The 16522-nt window shown below is 40.2% G+C and overlaps 1 long non-coding RNA gene across 1 annotated transcript; it reads left to right on the top strand.

Annotated features, from left to right (window-relative positions):
* Nucleotides 1-11537: 11537 nt before the first annotated feature.
* Nucleotides 11538-16275, top strand: LOC108641792. The gene is made up of 3 exons (XR_001922266.2): nt 11538-11648; nt 13168-13298; nt 16151-16275. It is a non-coding gene; the product is annotated as an uncharacterized LOC108641792 (long non-coding RNA).
* Nucleotides 16276-16522: the final 247 nt, after the last annotated feature.

Below are 16522 nucleotides of genomic sequence, written 5' to 3' on the forward strand. Positions count from 1 at the left end.
AACACAAGTATTCCCACTAAAGTCAATACTTTAAATTATACATAGACCTAAGTACATCAGGCCAGAAAACAAAACTTGCAGTGTTTGCACCTTCTTCTATTACCATCAATAACAATATTCCCTTAAGTTTAGAGCCTTCTTTTCTTATTAACATTTACCTAATCGCAGTTTCTTGTCATTTCCTGTCAGGCTTATTTCTACTTGTCCTGCCAGAGGGCTGTTCAAGTTTTTTAGAAAATTTTTTCGATTGCCTTTCCTCCCACACCCCCGAATATTTTTCCTTCCCCTGAGCCTCATGGCCTACGGCTCCCTCTTGATTTACAGTTCCTCTGAACCACCTCCTAGGTTCTCCCAGGTGAGAAATTCTGTTTGCCGAGAGGCAGCATTGCCTTCCCCCTTGTATTCCTGATGCTGTTTTGCAAGCTGATGAAGATGATGTCCTCCTGACCCAAGCCTGCAATAGTACATGGCTGCTTGGGAAACCACCCTGTGGGTGTATAGCTTCCAGGCCCTGGTGTTGCCCACACAAATGGCAAACAAATATCAGATTAAGGAAGGAAGAGCGAGCCGTGAACTCCCAGGGCTGTTAGAAAAGGACTTCTTTTAGGAATACCATGTTGCAAAAGGGTCTGAAAGATTGAAATAACAGCCCAGCCTCTCTTGTGCCATGTCTTGCTCCACAACATCTAATGCCTTGGAATAGCCATTTTCACATGGAGAGCTCCAAAGTAAAGGTGCCATTATCTCCACAGATGGGTGGGGAGGCCAAAATACCAAAGATGAATGACTTCTCCATGGTCTTCACAGACCTTCAGTCTCTGCTGCGTGCACACTGAGCCACGCTGCCTCCAGCAAACAGAAAGCCCAGAAAACATGTCCAGGAAGTACAAGAAAATTCTTATTTAATGTACTTATATTTTTAAACTTATTTTCTTTTACTCATTCTTCACTCCTGGCACTCAGTGGGTCTGGGATTTAATTCTTTGGCATCACAGGGATTTCCAAACCCGATCCAGCATTTGCCAAGGCATCCATCACAGTACCAGGGCCGACATGTTAATGAGTCTGTGATAAAGACCAGGATTGATCAGCAGGCAGCAGCAATTTAAACAAATTCCAAAAGAAATTCTATCTTCCAACAAAGAAATAAATTTTCTCCCCACAGGATTTGCGACCAGTGAACCACTGAAGAGCTGTGCTGGTGCGGAGGGAGCCTGCAGTGAAATTCAACGTGAAATAATCATAAACCATCTAATTGGTATTACCCAAGCTGAAAAGTAATGCAAGTAAGCAAGCACAAATAAATGACAATGGATTTCTTTTTAAACTGGCTTTAAATGTACAAAGTCTTACATATAACACTTCTATATCCATATGGGTATATAAGCATTTTTTATGTTATTTTGAATTTTACAGGATTGTAAAATGAATGTAATTGGAATAGGACACTGAAATAAGATAATGATCTCCTGCAGCTTCAGAAATTAAGAAGAAAACAGAGCTGTGTATATATTTCCTTCTCCGAGGAAGAAATAAATGTACTGTGATGACTTTTGTCTCCAGAGAAAGAATCATTGTGTTGAGTTTTGCAGTTTTCTAAGTAACGTTCATCAGAGGAAGGGCTATTCAGGAGTACAGAGTACAGCACATGCTAATTGGCCCCAAGGCTACCTCAAGTATCCAGACACTGGTGAGAATTCAAGTCACAGTTGATAAGGAAGTCTTGGTTATGCTTATCCTTGGCTAAACTGAAAACAGTCTTGTCCTTGTTCATATTTCCTTCTCACGGTTGGCTAAGTAGACCTAAGCCCGTTGTCACAGAGGTTTATAATCTCTGGGTGTATATTCTTATGGTTGTCACATTAATCAAGATGCTTGTTCAGATACTTATCACAGAAGTTATATCAAAGTGATGAGGAGTAGAAAGTAGAGTAAATAGAGATCTTTTTTCTCCAAGTCTAGGCACATGGGAGTGACAGATTATAGGACTAACAAGTGCCAACCAGGTGACATGCTGCTCTGGAACTGAAATTCCACCATCCTACTGAAGGATTCTTCATCCACTAAACACACTAAATATTTTCCTAGCAGACAGAATTCTCAAGGTACCATGTCAAGATGTTGTGATATTTATAAACGTAAGTCAGTGAGGATCTGCATACAAGGAATAGAGATAGCTGCCCTCTTGGACTTTCCAGCTTATGATGGGTGTCATTTGCCTTTTTGTCTCTCATATGTTTGAATTTTATCACTTCTCCAGCTCTCTAGTTGTGTGTCTTTCCCAATGTAGTGCTAGACCTGAAAGATGAGTGATTGTTTCTTCTGACTAATATGGTATCAGAATAAAAGCAAACCAGTGTTTTCAGATACATTTTAGAGAGCAATTATCCCCATTTTGGAGGAGACAGAACAGAAGCATGTAGATGTTAAGTAATATGTTCACCTTTATGCATTTTGCCAGGAGGAAGAACACAGCCCATTACTCACACTGATGAGCATATTTCCTGCCTTCTGTATTCTTGTGTCAACTGACCTTGGCAATATGCAACAACATTTTCTCACATGTGATTTTGCTTTTTTTTTTTTTTCCCTTTTTTTTTTTTTTAATCTCTTACTACCATAATCATTTACTTGAAGTGTTAGGTCTTAATTACAGTAAATATTTCTCCATTTCTGTACAGATTGGAAATGCACTGGAATAGAACTGGACGGTTTAAGTTCATCATCTGTTCATCTCTTGATAGAGATCAATATAGATTAGAGGTAAGTCTCTTTATCCATATTCATTTTCAAAACGCAAAATGATATGCAACAGATTTATAATTAAGCAGAAGTGGTGATGTTTTTGTACAGCTTACTTAAATGGATTTGCCACGATGCATTAGAGTAGAAGCTATAAAACCAGACCAGATGTTATATTTCTCTCCCTGCTCTGTGCTACAATTTGCATGAGAGTCCTACAGCCTAAATAAAACTTGAGGTCAAACTTTTCTAACCTGGGGCTCTATTATTAGTCTTTAAAAACCATGCTGACTACCCAAGTAAGGTGGCTTTATTTACAGAGGGGGTGAACAACCCCTGCTAGGAATAAAATCTGAATTAAATTTACTCAGAAATTTATGTGCCCAAACACAGTGGCAGCTTTGGGTTCCTAAGCCTGCTGAATGCAAAGCTTCTCGTGTAGCTCTTGCCTTGCAGCCCAGACATTTACATTTCTGCTACAAATAAAACCAGCTGAGTCACAACACCGTGAGGCCTATCTTACAAGCGAGCTGCATCAGGGATCCTGCTCCAGGTGTTGCTCTGCCACATCAGTGTCAGCCCTCCCATGAGGAACACACAGCCCCCCTCACTGTACAGGGGACACTTAGCCAGGCAAAATTTGGCACCACTTCTGCAAGTCTCAGTGCAGTGATTGCAAGATTTGCTTCCATAACCCCATCCTGACAGATTTGAAGCAGGGATTAGAGCTCGCAAGGACTTTGTGGAAATACTTGGCTGAAGGCAGGATTCAGCCTGAGGTACAAAAAAGACAGATTGTGTAAGTCGATAGAAAGTACCTGAGACTCAAAGACGTAAAGAAGTCTCTGAGGTTGAGACTGATACCAGCACAGCTGGCAAGCATTTCACCCTGTTCACTTAGTGAGGACATGAGAGGACACTGGCCCTGTGATTCTCATCTCAGTTGCCAGAGCTGGGCGGAGTGAGACCTTGCAGGTGAGATCTTGTCCTCACCGCAAGCAATGCAGGTTTTACCACTGTCTTTGGTGGAGTCAGGCTTTCACAACATTCTGTGTTTCATTTACAGTGAAGTCACCGGGGTTATTCATGAGGCAGAGACATTAGGAGATAGCCCTCACATCATAGAAAAGGGTAAGCTTGGGCAAGGACCTATTAAAATCAACATTACACAACAGCTTCCATGGGGAGCTCCTTTTCTCTAATTATTAGCCACAGTGATTAGGTGCACTGGGTGACTCACAGACCTTACATTACCCATCAACAGCAAAAGACATTTGGAGTTAGATAAATGCCCTCCAAATGTATTCTTTAACATACATAGCTCACAATATCTTGAGCACCAGTAGCTGTGATGTGAATCATCTCAATGCACTTAAAAGTTTGTTTGTTGCTGCTTCATTTTTTTAAACAAACAACATGCCTAATAGCTCTTGGAAACTACAAAATCACCCCAATCAAGCAATAAAGAATGAGCGCTGATGTTGATGAGGAACTTTTGCTTCCTAGCAGCCTGGCTTTACGCATCCTGCGCGTCCTCAGTGCAGCTCAGAGAATGAGCATGTAACCGAGGAAAAACATCCTGCAGTGTATATGCTAAATTATCATGTCCAGGAGTAAAAGGAGATCGTTATTTCTCAGTTCAGGGGTCTCTCTAATTTCCAAATAGCTCTTTAAAAGACTGCCCTAATTTTTGAGTCTTTTATACTATTTATAGTAGTTTTATTTATGCAAGAATTTTCATGGAAACCAATGCATAAGGAAGAAACTTTTTATGAGTACTGGTTTCAGAATAAGTGGGTATTTTGAAGAAATGCCAGGATTTAAAAGAAATTACTAAGAACATCATTAGCATCTCTAGGCAGCTATTTTTTTTTTTAAACCCTGTCCTTTAGTCTCTTGGATTGATTAATGGAACATTTCTTGTTGTGAATAACTCAATGCCATGGAACAGTATTCCAATCACAGTGGATTATAAATTAACACTCATTTTAACTGATGCAGATAATCACGCCAATGTCACAGTAAATACATTATCGAACATTACATATGGATGGTGCAATGTAAACAAGAAGCTGAGAAGTCCATTATCTGCCAGTGTGTCACTACCAACTAATTTCTAAATATTTCATCATTGTTCAGACTGCATGCAGGTTGCACAGAATACCTTGCTACTTATAAACAGTAGATACAACTGTTTTCTTAGGTATAGCAATAAAAAGGAGGAAGATTTCCTTTGTTACGAAATGCTTGCTCAGGGTATTGGAAAATAAAATATCTTACCCGGACTCCCCAAGATAGGCCATACTTCCCTCCTAACAAGTAAAGAAGGGAGGGGAAAGGAGTAACAAAAGAGTGATAAATAAGCTCCTGGTTTTATATAGAATGAAAGGAAAATGTGGCTGCTCACAGCACCGCAGGCAATAACCCTTTGCCTCAGCTTCCCCTCCTTGGTGTTGTGAATGCCTGGTAAGGATATAAACACTTTTCATATTACTTCCTTGCTTCTCTCTCCCCAAGGAGTCCTACTCACATTTTGTGAGTTAACGCAGTCTCAGAGTAAGGCAGCGCGTGCTGGTACATTCTTTTCCAGTCCTCAGAGTAAAACACTGCCTGTCATCTTTTTTTACCATAGTCCTCTTGCCTTTGTTTGCTGGACAGCCAGAGCTGCTGCTGCGGGGCTCCATGAGGCTCTGCTTGTTTCACTAGAGCTTTTTCACCGGTGGGCTTTAGATGTGCAAATGAGAGCTACACTTTGCAGGGCAGAGCTACAAACAGATATTTCATTCTTGAGATACTCTGATCCCTGCTTTTCATTCACAGAATAAATACAAGGTTTAAAATAAATGTAGACTCATCCTATTAAGCTGCAGTTCTTTTGAATATATAACAGATTCTGGCCTCACTTTTTTATTGCCAGTGACACATTAAAGGCTTATTTCTTATTAGACTTCATAGACACTGGAATAAAACATTATTTCAGCATCTCCTGTTATTTTGGGGTTAGAGGAGAACTAACAGGGAACAGTATTTAGGGAAGTTCCTCCTAATACGAAACTGAAATCCTATCCATATCACTTGTTTCTAGACATTGACAGCAAACTACACCATTACTCAAGCTTTCCTCTACATATTCTTACCTCATTTTAAGCCCAAACATGAGATTTCTGTAATTGAAGCAATCGAAAGCAATTCAGAAAAGGCATTCCTAGTTCTATTTGGATCTCAGCTGTTAAGAAAATATATAGCAACTCTGTGAAGAGAAAAAACACATGTTAAAATAGCCTTAGCATATTATGTAATGCATTTTTTTTTGCATTTATATGTTTCTTTCTAATGGCTATGTTATTGTTTTACTGTAAAATGAGCTGAACTATGTTTTTGAATAGATAATTCTATCCTCAATCCTGTTCCAAACCAAACCCAAATAATAGTTTTATAGCCGTATCAGATGTAGGTAATGCTGATCAGTTATTACAGCCATGCCAGCTCCTCCAGAAGTTTTCAGGTCCATCTTAAATGAAAACATACATTTTGTTGTATCTGAGGAGATTTTGAAATAGTCATCTAAAAAAACCCCCAACAACTTCCACCAGCCAATATTGAGTTATAATCTTCCATAAAAGGCTTTCATATTCATGTCCAGAAAAAAATCCCACAACTTGGTCTTTAACAGCTGTGGTCCAGCCTGAGCCTCTTAATAACCATTAGGTAGGGGGATGCACATTTATTAATTCTCCCTGCTCCCCTCCCTTATTTTTTGATTGTCAGGTTTAGTCAGGCATAAAAATGAAGCTTTTGTGCAGTCAGAACATCTCATGATTTTTCATGTAGCACTTCATTTTGTTTGTCTACAGAAAATTATTTTGAAGTTAGGGTTTGTTCAGATAACGGGACGTTTCACTCAGCCATCACATTTTGACATTTGATAAGTAATTAAGTAAAGGAAAGAACAGCTGTTAAGAAAATGCTTAGTGACAGCATGTAGATGATTTAAGGGCAATTCATGAACCACATAAGTCCCATTTGAATCTAAAATGTTATGAGATGCACGGTAAAAAAATTGCATGATGTCTTTCCTTTGCAGTCTAACAAAGAATTAGCCTTTATCAGCTTGAATAAATGAATGTGCCATCAAATACTCCTGTCATCTTAGTTGGAAAGCTTAGACTCCTGTATCCTAAAGACCAACGTTATGATAAATACTAAACAGAAAATACATTAAATAATTACAAAAGAAAGGAGCTTACTGGATTTCTCTCTTAAACTTAGGCAGCATTTTCCCTAGATTTTGTGTCATAATTTTTCTCACGTTGATCATTTAGAATAAAAGATCGGATAGATTAAAGTTGGTATGTTTGAAATAAAAATTAGTAGGAAGCTAAGAATAATCCTACGGACAAGAGAGAGAAGAGGAAAAAAGAATGAGCAATATGGGAAAAGTGTGACAGAAGTGGCAGGTTTATGAATGGAAAGCATTCCATCCAAAGCAGACCACAGTTTTGGCAGATTTCACATACACAGTTACTGATACTTGCACGGCAGATAAACCACGCTGATACTGATTCAGTGACCATTTAATGACTACCAATTAAAGTGGATTATTAGTTGTCATAATATAGATAGGAAATACAGAATTTTGCTTCTCTAAAGATACCTTCCTGAGGCTCTCCTTACCTGGACTTTAGCCACAGCACTTAGAACGATATTAATAGATTTCTCTTGGCTCTTGAAGCATTTTGACCTCAGATGTCTGTGGCAGTAGGTAGAGTATGTGCCAACCTACAAGCTAGCCAGCATTTGCTGCACCCTGCCATTACAAATACTGCTGTTCTCATTCCACAACTGTTTCATTGATGGGTTATTATTCTAGGACAAGGATTCAATTGCTGCTGGTTAATAATAGCTATTATGTATGCTTCAAAAGAGAAATAACAAAGAAGGTACAAGCACCTTAATATCACACCCAATAGCCACCAATTGAAACAGGCATGCAGCAGTCTCCCAGAGAAGTGGTGATGCTTGCCACTTTTCTCCTATGCTTGCAGAGACATTTCTATATACATTTGTCAGATTCAGATATTGTGGTCAGTGGGAGACAGGAACAAATTCTTTTGGCTGGATGTTGTTAAGCCACGTGGGAATGGTTCATAAATTATGTATGTTTTCTTGTTCATCAAAGAAAAGATAAATTGGTCAGGCAAGGCCAAAGGGGACAGAAATTACCTTTTGCTTTTGGAATACGGAAGAGTAAGAAGGTTTCCTGCTAAGCAGAAGTTTCTGGTGTGCTGGAGAAAGCAAGCAGCAGAGCAACTGAGGAAAGACAGCCATAGAAATAGTCCACAAGACAGGATGCCACTCAAGTGGTAAAACAAACACTGCAGTGACCAAGCACTAGAAAAACAAGCTTCAAAACCTTGCAGAAAAGGACTAGAGAGCTTGAGGCACAAGCCTCACAAGTATGAGAGTTGTAACTGAACTACAGAGAAGGGAAGAGCGTGGTGAATGCAGGAGATGAGCCTGTAGTCTGCTGGGTGGCAGCAGCCAGCACTGCTGGGGCAGTGCTGACCTGACCCTCAGCAGCAGCTGCAGGGCTGTCCTGAAACTACACAGCAGCTTCAGAGTCTTTTAGGCTTTCCATGATGGGCAGGAGGGAAGAGGAAAAGCATAACCAAACTGGTTTTTGGAGGGCCATGATCCTTCTCACTGAGCTAAACCAGAAAGTGCTGCAACTTCCTTGGATAACAGCTAACAAAAGATTGGGCCCTTAATGTATAAGCTTAGCACATTTGACTTGGGGATGATTAATTAAGCAAAGGTGACTAGTGGAAAGGCAATTCCTGGCACGGACAGGCCCCCAGGAAAAAAAAAACCAGAAGCCATTAATCCTGACAGTTACAGATCCTTGGGATCATGACTGTTAAAAGACTGGGTTTTTTTTTAATTAAAAGAATGCCAGCAATGTTGAAGTGACAAAAAAAAATATGTGGAAAAGCTGACATTTAGCAATAGATTTGAGACTGTTAATATTGTAGAGCTTTCTCCTGACAGTTAATACCAGGATAAAAAAAAATCTGGAAAGTTGGACTTGTGTATATTCTGCTATGTTTATAATTCAGAATTAATATAGAACATGGAGTTATTGCTTCCCAAAATCCTTTTCCTGGTTGTGACTGTATTTTAAGCCACTCCCAGGATGTTGCTCTGCAGTTATGAAATTGAAAAGCCAGCCTCCACAGCACTAATGCATCAGTTTGTGTCATTATGATGAGGATGAAATTGAGAAGGGGAGCAGTTGCTTAGGAGATTACTTAGGGTATATGATCAAAAACATCATCAGGGATGCCATTTATAACTAGTTGTTAGCTTGAGGTCACATGAGAACATTTCTAGCACAAAACAATTACACAGCAAAATAAACAGAAAGTGTAAAGGTGTTCTCCAAATCAGTAGCCAAGCAGCTCTAGTCTATCCATAAAACACACCAGATTCAGGCTGAAATTCTAAGGCTGAAAGGTGTTACAGATAATTTGTTGCAAACTATTTTATAATAGCAGCATCTGTAACTCATTTAAGAAGTTGCTGTTTACTCAGAATGGCTCTCCTACCACAATAGGTTACCCGGCATGGAGTAGATAATGAGATCCTAAAGGATTTTCATATAAAAAGTTAGCATTTACTTAAATGAGAAAGTCTGTCCCATGATAACTGGTATTCATACAATTCTTTGCTATACTTTCAAATAAACACTGAGGAACTGCAGTGATATTTATTTCCTTTCTTAAGGATACTATTCTTTCTAAAACTATAAATATGACAAGGCATAGAATTTGCTTTGCAGGATAAACAAACAAACCAACCCCTTTTCTCATTTCCATCAGATATCTAGAAACTAATGGTACCCCAAGATTGTTTTTCAGCAAATAAATTCAGTTGCGAAAGGTAAAAGGGCCTCCCTGTGTACTGTGAGAAATACAGTCAAGACCATGGCTGAGTTAGGTATGACAGACACAGGGCAGAACATACAGAAGCAATATTCTAATTTTAAAAAATGAATTAGTAGCTCTAATCAAATTACCCTTGCTTCTGTAGTTATAGCTACGTATGTAAATTTTCGCCAAGTACACGTCAAAGGCTCTCAGGAGGCACGTGTTAATAAATATTCTGCTCATAAATTGTAAGAGGGGTGTCTTGGCTATAGCTGGAGTTCACTCTGTCTCGTTCCTATAAACTTTTCCTAGTCAAAGATTACAGATCCTCAGATCTTATAAAAAGCCTTGGAAGAAGCATGTTGTCCTCGAGATGTACCTGGTTATGCCAAGCTTGAGGAGGTCCCAAAGATGGAGAATTGTTGAAGGAAGCAGCACTCACATTTTCATATTTCAGCTGAAATCCAGCTGAGTGATCTAAGCAGTGTTGGTTTTGATTTTGGTTGTGCTGGGGGAAGAGCAATCTGCCAGGGCTCAGCCTACTCACTGCCTTCTCTCTGCCAAGTCTGTTCCACAGGGAGTATGTAGGCAGCAGCCCCTCAGCTGCCCAGGGGAGCAGGGCTGCAGTTCAGCCTTCCCTTACATGCCCCTATCCTCAACAAGTGGCTGCATACAGGGCTCTTATGCCATAGACAAACCATTAATAACTATCAGGGAGTGGTTCTCACTACACTGTATTGATTTTTGAAGCACAGTAGGTCTTTTCAGCTTCAGAGCAAAGACAGCCAGTTTGGGTTGCCTAATTATGAAGTAATTAGGAGAAGATGCCCAGTAAATTTTGACATTTCACCCGCTCTATGAATTATCACCTTCCTTTATTTCCAGCAGCCAGCCAGAATCACTTGCTGTTAGACTGATGGTTTTCCTTTTATGGTTTACAGATTTTGTGGTTAATTGTGAAGAAAGCCATTTTTGGAAAGCCTGGGCAGTACAAGCGTGAATCACAGCAGCAAGCCATTGCTTCTGTCTCCCAACATGTATCATGGAACTATTTTCTTCCATCCCTTTTGTAGTACAGTACATTCTACATTATGAATCATTTTCAGGCAAAAATAGAAACAAGTGATGACTTCATGTTCACTTCACAACAGAGAAGCAAGAACAGGCATCCCATAATTAAAGTGCCAGGTTTAGTGGCTTTGTAACAAATTGCTGCACAGACGGCCTTGAGTGTCAGCTGTAAAGAGATTAATAGACCCCTGAACACGTTTCCTAACAAAATATGAATTTTTAAAAAGTCAAATTCTGGTCCTCAGGGAAGCTCCAGAATAACACATTGATATTTGGTGCCATCTTGGATGTTGTAGCACTAATAATGCCATACCTAAAAGCAAAATGAAATGCTGCCATTCACAACATGGAGGTAAGTGCCTGTCATCCCTCTGAAGCGAATGAGGGGATTTAAGCACCTGGGAATTGGATTTACAGTCTACAGTGTGCTGGGGCCTGGGAGGCAAGATGCTTCGGTCAGGCAATATTTTGGCTGTCTCTTGCACCGATCCCACCTATGTCACACACTGGTTCTGCTGAACTGTGTCTCCTGGACATGAGCCACTTAGAGCCAGGAGCATAGTTCTCATTAGTGGAGTGCCAAACCTGATCTACTAATCCTGCTGGGAAGCTGGGAGTATTTAACTCATGCTTATGACCCCTTATCACAGTTGCTCAGCTTTTCTTCAGTCTGAAGCATGTACCTGCTTGGGGTGGTGTGAGCAGAGAAAGCCCAAGTCTTCCTGCAGAAGATCATGTAGAGGTTCCCTTAGGTGCCTAATTCTGGCCACGACAGAGGTCTATTTTGTGATACGTAGTAACGACTGGAGACTGCCATTTTGCATCTGCTCAGCATGGCCCATCATCTAGTTCTGCTGGAAGAAGAGACTACAGTAATACTTGCATTTTCCATTTAGCCAGTTCAGCCAGGTAAACTGAAAATGCCAGCTTTTAAGTCTGAATCCTTCCATCTGAAGTAATTGCCCCTTCTGTAATACTCCAGTGGTAGGGTAACTTAAGCATTCTTCAGAGGAAATACATCAAACTGGGGGGTTTTTCCCCCCTTTTTTTTATTTACTGGGAGTAGTGTGGCTAGAAGGCTATTCAGTGGGGTGCCGGACCCACAGATGGGAAGTATGGTTACACGGGTTGGTCCTGCCTGTGCAGTGATAGCTGACAATTTAATGAACAACATACACAATATATTCAATGAAGTAGTAAAATGGAGTTGCAGTGGCCTTGAGTTTGATCTCTTGAAGCAAATTATGAATTGTATTACAGAGGCCAGAGAAGTCATGCTACTACTGAAGCAATTAGAATCGGCCTCAATACTAAAAGGGCTGAAGGCATTTTAAATTTTATGGAATTGCAATTTAAGCAAGAAAGCATTTTTACAGATAATTTTTTTCTACCACATAGACATAATATGCATCCAATGCGCTCACTCCTGTTTTCAACTGCAGAAATATTCACGCTTTGGCTCATCTACAATCTGAATTTGTCTTAGCCACACCGCCAAAATACACCTCCTTGTAAGTCTGGCAGATACTCTTAGTTCTTTTAAACCCTTACAAGGGAAGAAACAAAACACTGTTTATCCTGTCTTTTTTTTTTTAGAGGATGGTTGGCATATATTGCTTTTCAATATGCTCCCCATAAAGGACCTTCACTATTGAATTATCACAAAAAGAAAGCTGAAGTATTTTATTACCCACCTTAAGACATTGTGGCCAAAATCCTGTAAACATGAGTTGATGTGTTGCCTTTTTTCCAGCAGCCGTCTCACTGCCATTAAAAAGACATTTTATTTTCCTGCAATATAGTTCTTTGCAAGCTTAAAAGACTGATGCCCTGGTGTGCCACAGAGTACAAAAGGTCCAGGCCTAGGCTGTGAGGGTAACAGGACATCCCCCACCAGCTGAGATGAAATTGCTGTTGATTGTTAGGGTATTAACAGATAAGCTTATTACACCTTTATGCAAAAATGTAAGGGGTTAATAATACTATATTTGTGGTTGTCATGCTCACAGTGAAGTCAAGAGAACACAGTCAATGCTTTAACAGCTTCAATGTGAAGTCTGTTAGTTTAGCTAAAGTTTCACTTCACCTGCAGTTTAAAGAAAGGAGGAGACTGCAATAAAGCAACTGAGGTGGGGCAGTTCTGCTAATTTTACTGTGGACAGGGGCAACCTCCAAGACTACTACTGTCAGTAACTGGGGGAGGCAACTTCTTAGGCCACCACAGAGAGATGCACTGGATCTCATTCAGCAGTATCTCTAGTCTCTGGCAAGTGCAAGTTTATTTAAATGAGGCACTCATAGCCCTCTAGATTGCCAGCTCAGCTTGTGCTAAGCTGATTTGAATTGCTTCTCATGGGCTCAGGTCACACATAGAGCTCTTATGCCTCAGCCAACATATGGCAATTTATGTACATGTTTTGCATTTCAGATGTTCATGCATATTTTATTAGAAGAAAGATTTATTTGCATAGTACGTACTGGAGTGAAGTAAATGGACTGGATGGTTCTGGACTGCAGAACAAAACAAACCACCTGGACTTTGTAAAAGAAGCAATTATGGTGAGCTGAGGCACTGTTGTCACTGTTCCTATTTCTTAAATCGCTTCTACCAGTTTTTACTTCAAAATAACTGGTTTTCATTATGAATGCCCTCATGTAGCCATACTTACTGTAAAAGGAAAGGCCTGTGTACATGACAGGGCACAAACAAGCCAGAGTGTTTTTCTTGGAAATGGCTGGATTTTAGATAGCTCTGTTTTGAAAAGATCTGTATCCACAGCGATATCTACCAGGGCTGGGTGTCTGCAGAAGCCCTATTTACCAGATGCTGGATGGGGATAGCCTCTGCTGTAAATTACTATTTAAGCCTCAGTTCAGCAGAGATCATATTTGACTTTCAGCACAGGCTTCAACCTCTTACTCAAGTTAATCACACACTTAATTGCTTTATTAAATGGGGATGGAATTAAACCTATCCTTAAAAATATGCTGAACCAGGACCTACCACACAGATTGTCAAACTGAGGGCTTGATCCAGAGACCACTGAAATTACCAGGAGACGCCAGTGGCCTTCAGTTGAAGCATATAAATGGGAGTCACAGGTGTGCTTCAGTGTTGAAATACATAAATCAGGTTCCCTATCACATAATTTTCATCTGATTTACTTACTTGCATGCGAACCCGAGAGCTGGAAGAGAGCTGAGGACTTCATGTTCTGGTGTACTGTTAATATCCTGGAATAAAATGTCAGCAGAGACAGGAGGATGACAGGACCTTCAAGCTACTGACTCTTCCCAGACTTCCACACAAGAGAGAAGAACAATATGGTGGAACTGAAGGTAGAAACTGGTTCACAAGTAGGTCCCATCATTTGCAGAGGTATCTTTCAAGGTTCTGATCTTGCTTAAGCACAGCTCCCCATAGAGCTGAAGTTCCAATGCTTTTCTAAAGCACTATTCATAATTAAACAATTGTACAAAACTGCTCTGTATAGTTGAGGATGCTTGGGGGAAAAATAAACACCTTAGGATAAAAATTAAATATGTAAGTCTTCAAGCAAAAATGGAAGAACTATAAAAGGCAAATATCCAAACCTCTTTGGTAAGTTAATTTCAGTTGAGCTGAGACTGTCAGACTCATTGCTGCAGGGTAGCTTGACGGAATGGCTCAAAATTCATATGCCACTTTTGTTTTCATCCCCACATTACTGAGATTGCTATGCTGTGCCAAAGAGCAAGTAAGCTGGGAAAAGAATTTCCTGGCTAGGATCTGCTTGGAGGCTGCAAGTCAGCAGAGGAGATGGGCCCTCCCCCCGATGAGTGAGTTAGAATATACATGTATCATGAGCAACTTTAAGGATCTGAACTGGGGCCATTTTCTGCCTGGTAACAGGTTTACACAGGATGTAATCAATGGTCTTCTGTAGGTGCCCTGAACAGCCTTCTAAGCTTTACTGAAGAGGTAAAAATCTTTGTTCAAGAGGTAAAGAGCTTCGTTGCTGCATACCTTTCACGCCAGTCTCCTGTTCCCTGTGCTATCTCAGGCACAGAGATTCACAGCAAAAGAAAATGCTGCTCACAAGGACAGACAACTTTTGAGCAGTGGAGTTAACTTCATCTTGCCAACAAACAGAGATACTTTTATCCCACAAGAATGGCTGTGGACCAGAAAAGGTCAGAATTGCTGGAATTCATCAAACAATTAAACACACCTGCTCAATATTTTGAACAGAAAATAAGACTAAGAGGATGACTGGCAAGATTGAGTCTGCCTCTCCCCTTTGAGGAAACAAGGTGCAACTCAAGCGGAGGATACCATTTATATGACTCCTTTCATCTTACCAAGCCAACAGTGAATGGATATAACTATCAGCATTTTTGGTGAAAACATCCTACTCTGGCTGGGTGCAGAAGAGATGGCTGGATGGGAGCTGAAGAAATAAACACACACATTTGAATACTGGATGCATTTTCCCCAGGCTTCTGATATAAAATGTAATTGCATCAGATGTTCTCTGAGAACTGCCAGTTTGTTTAAGGCTGTTCAGCAAATTCCCTCAATAGCTGCTTGCCTACACTTCACAGACAGATTGCAAGGAGGTACTTTTCTCTCAGATGCAGATGAGCAATAAGGTCTCAGGATTGATGTAGATACTTCCAATCTGCTTCATGAGCAAATGACTGCTTTTTATATTGTTTAACTGCTAGCATAGCCCACAGACTTATCTTTAGACAGAGGCAGCCAAGAAAGCAAGGGCCATGGATATGAAACCTCCTCCCTACTCCCCAGTGTTCCCCAATTTCATTGCTTTTGTAGTGAAGATTGCTTTCTAACAAGAGCAAAACAGCAAAAACATTTTACAAGTCTCTTCGGTAGCCAAAGGGAATTTATCAGAACCTTGCCAATAAAACCCATGCTCAAGTGTAATTTATGCCAGATAAATGGTGAATCTACACCATGGCAATTTGGACCATCCTGTGAGGGACCTCCAGCTTTTCTTTTTCAGGTCATATGAAGATTTCTTCAGGGTATGTAGAAATGGGTCTCCTTAGCTAATGCTGCTTTAGGGAGGGGCAGAATGTGGGCAAATTCAAGGGAAAGAAAAAGCTGCCAGAAGGAAATTATTTGGTAGCATTCCTCCCAAAGCCCAGTAAAGAACCACAAAAGGATTTTAAAGGCTTTTAGGGAAGGCACTGCCAGCAGGAACCCCACAGCATCAATCCAGTTATGCTGCTATAGCACGAGGGTGGGAGAGAATGGAAAAGCTAGCAGACAGGCGTAACTTCCCTGCATGATTAGCCTGGGCATCACAGTCCATTTCAGAAATGAAGAAAACTTGTCCTACTGGTAGAATAATGAATCATTAAAACAACAAAAATTTCTGAAAGTGTTCCTTCACTCTTGCTTTCAGATGATCCTGCAAAGTGGCTTGTTAACCTGTGTGGTGGGGATGACTTCCACAGAGAGTCAACAGAAGACAGTCCTCTAATAATTTTTATCTTGGCAGCCTTTTAAAGTGCAACATATGTATAAATAAATGCCAATATTAATTCCATGGAAAAATGCCTAGCGTTCTCAGAGTTGAAATTACAAACCAATTGTGCAGTTCTGTCTTAATTCTACCATCTTTTAAAAAAGGAAAAATTCTAATCACATCTTACACTGCTCTGTGAATCAATTCCAAATTATTGGAAACTGTCACATCCTGATCCATCAGCTGGCTTTATTTTTAAGCATATTCAAGACCTTTTGAATCACTGTAGACTGCACTGACCACAGAGCT

Source organism: Manacus vitellinus, unplaced genomic scaffold (genome assembly GCF_001715985.3).
Source record: "Manacus vitellinus isolate BGI_N305 unplaced genomic scaffold, ASM171598v3 scaffold_8_pilon, whole genome shotgun sequence".
In the NCBI taxonomy this organism is placed as follows: domain Eukaryota; kingdom Metazoa; phylum Chordata; class Aves; order Passeriformes; family Pipridae; genus Manacus; species Manacus vitellinus.